This window comes from Melanerpes formicivorus, unplaced genomic scaffold (genome assembly GCF_026170545.1).
Source record: "Melanerpes formicivorus ecotype bairdi unplaced genomic scaffold, bMelFor1.0.p_v2 SCAF_100, whole genome shotgun sequence".
NCBI classification, from domain to species: domain Eukaryota; kingdom Metazoa; phylum Chordata; class Aves; order Piciformes; family Picidae; genus Melanerpes; species Melanerpes formicivorus.
Window position 1 is genome coordinate 105922 of NW_027142452.1, and position 2921 is coordinate 108842.

Sequence of the window (2921 nt, forward strand, 5' to 3'; positions counted from 1 at the left end):
AGGAGAGAGGAGAGGAGGAGGAGGAGAGAGAGGAGAGGAGGAGGAGGAGAGAGAGGAGAGGAGGAGGAGGAGAGAGAGGAGGAGGAGAGGAGGAGGAGAGAAGATTCAGGATTCCAGCTGTTAAATAATTCAGGACTTGGTTAACAAATTTGGATTCAAACCAAACCAAGCCAAGCCCCCAACAAACAATAACAGCCCCCCCCCCAAAAAAAACACCCAACCAAGAAAAGAAAGACCCTCAAGAAGATTCGGGGGGGGGGGGGGGGCAGGGGGGGAGGGTAACACATTCCAGCTCCACCACCACCTCCTGGCCTCCTCCAAGCAATCCTTTTCATGATGGGAGAAAGATGGAACTGATTTGGTTGGGGGTTTTCTGCCTCTTTCTGCTTTTTTGTTTGGCTGCTTTGTGCTGCTCGTGGATTATTTTTTTTTCCTCTCTCCCTCATCCAACTGAAACAAAAAAAGAAACCTCAAACCCTTCCCTCACCAAAATTTCCTCCCCCCTCCCCCCCCCAAAAAGCTTGCTGGCTCCAGAGTCAAATGAAGGTGAGAAAAGGAACAAGCAGGCAGAAGTCTTTCCCTCCCCTCTGTCTGATTTGGAGAGTAGCACCTTGGAAAGGAAGGGTTTAAAATAAACCCAACCCAAATAAACCCCCAAAAAAACTAAAAAGCAAAGGCTTGGAAAGGGTTAAAAATCCACTCCCCCCCCCTCACCCCATCTCCCCCCACCCCCCCCTACAATACATGTGTCAGGAACTGGCAGTTGTGCTGCAGGACAATACCAATCACAAGGTTGCATTTTCACCAGGTTCCCTCCCCCCAATTCCCTCACCCCTAAACCCTCCCAATTCCCTCACCCCTAAACCCTCCCAATTCCCTCACCCCTAAACCCTCCCAATTCCCTCACCCCTAAACCCTCCCAATTCCCTCACCCCTAAACCTTCCCAATTCCCTCACCCCTCCCCAGCCACCCCCCCCAACCCCTCCCTAGCCACAGCCCCCCCTTTAAAAACTGCTTGCAGGGTTTGGAGGCTCTTGGCCCCGGAGCTTTGGGCAGTCACAGTTTCAGCCTGGTGCCAGGGGCTCTGTCTCCCCAGCTCATCAATACTGGGCTCTTCACTCCCCCCCCAAATTATCTTTGTCTTACCCCCCCCCGCCAATTCTCTTTGTATTCCTCCCCCCCCATCTTCTCACTTTTATTTTCCCCCCTCCTCTTCCCCCCCCCCTTATTTTCCCTCTTCCTCCCCATCTTTATTTTTGCCCCTCCTTCTTTTTCCCTTTCTCTTTCCCCCCCATCTCCTTTTCCCCTCCTTTCTACCTCCCCTCTTTTCCCCCATCTTTACTTTTTTCCTCTCCTTCTCCTTCCCTTTCTTCCCCCCCTTCCCTCTTTTCCCTCACCTTTTTTCCCCTCTTCTTTTTCCCCATCTTTATTTCCCCCTTTCTCTTTTTTCCCCCTCAATTTTCCCCCTTCTCTTTCTCCCCTTCCTTTTCCCCCCCCTTACATTTTCCCATTTCTTTTCCCCCCCTCCCTTCCCCCCCTCCTGTTTCCCCTAATGTTTCCCCTTCTTTCCCCCCCTTTTATATTTTCCTCTACTCTTTTTCTCCTTTCCCCCTTCTTTTTCTTAATCTCCTTTTTATTTCCCCTCATTTTCCCCCTATTGTCTTCCCCTACTCCCTTTCTATTTCCCCTTTGATTTCCCCTTCATTTCCCCTATTTTCTTCATTTCCCCCTACTTGCCCCCTCCTGATTTGCCTTCCATTTCCCCCTTTTTTTCCCCTCCCCTTTATTTTCCCTTCCCTTTTCCCCCTTTCCCACCCTTATCTTCCCCTCCTCTTATCTTTCCCTCTTCTATTTCCCCCCCTTCTCTTTTCCTGTTTTCCCCTTTCCCCCCTTCCTCTTTTATTTCCCTCTCCTCTTTTTATTCCCCTCCCATTTTTGTATCTCCTCCTCTTATTTTCCTTCCCTTTTCCCCCTTCCCCCCCTTTTATTTCCCTCTCTTTTTATTCCCCCTCCCATTTTTATATCTCTTTATTATCCATTTCCCCCCTTCTTTCCCCTTCTCTTCCCCCCTTTTATTTCCCCCTCCTCTTTTTACTCCCCCACCCATTTTTATTTCCCCCTCCTCTTATTTTCCTTCTCTTTTCCCCTTCTCTCTTTCCCTTCCCTCCCTTCCCCCTCTTTTATTTCCCCCTCCTCTTTTTACTCCCCCTCCCATTTTTATTTCCCCCCTCCTCTTTAAGCCCCCCCTCCCCCCTTCCCCTCTCCCTCTCCCCCCCTTTATTCTGAATTCATCTGCCAAAAAAAAAGGATCTGGGAAACAACCCAGCAGCAAACCAACTTATCTGGAATATCCTCCCCAGACCCTCATCTCCCTCCCTCCCCAATTAAAGACACTGATACTTCCTTTTCTTGCCCAACCATCTCTCCTCCTCCCCACTCTCAACCCCCTAAAGCCCTTCCCCAACCCCCTAAAGCCCTTCCCCAACCCCCTAAAGCCCTTCCCCAACCCAATACAGGGAAAACCAACCCCCCCAAAAAATCAAAACAAACAGAAGGGAAAGCAAACCCAAACCCTCCCCCAGGAAACAAACCAACCCCCCAAGCCCTACAGACATGCTACACTGTGAAAATGCAGAGTTAACACTATGGGGAAGAAGGCTGTGGGCTGCTGAGATGGTCTTTGAAGAACAAGCAGTATCCATCTGCACTCCCTAATCCCCACCCCCCAGCCCACCCCCCCACCACTTGATAGTCCTTCATGGAAGGGGTTTTGCTTCCTCTCCCACAAGCTGCAGAAAAATGGGCAGCCTTGAAAACAAACCCCCCCCTCCCCCTCCCCTCCTGCCCTCCCCTCCCCTTCTCCTTGCAATTTCCATCCCCCCTAACCCTTCCCCCGGTGCCTTTTGCACCTCCCCTCCCC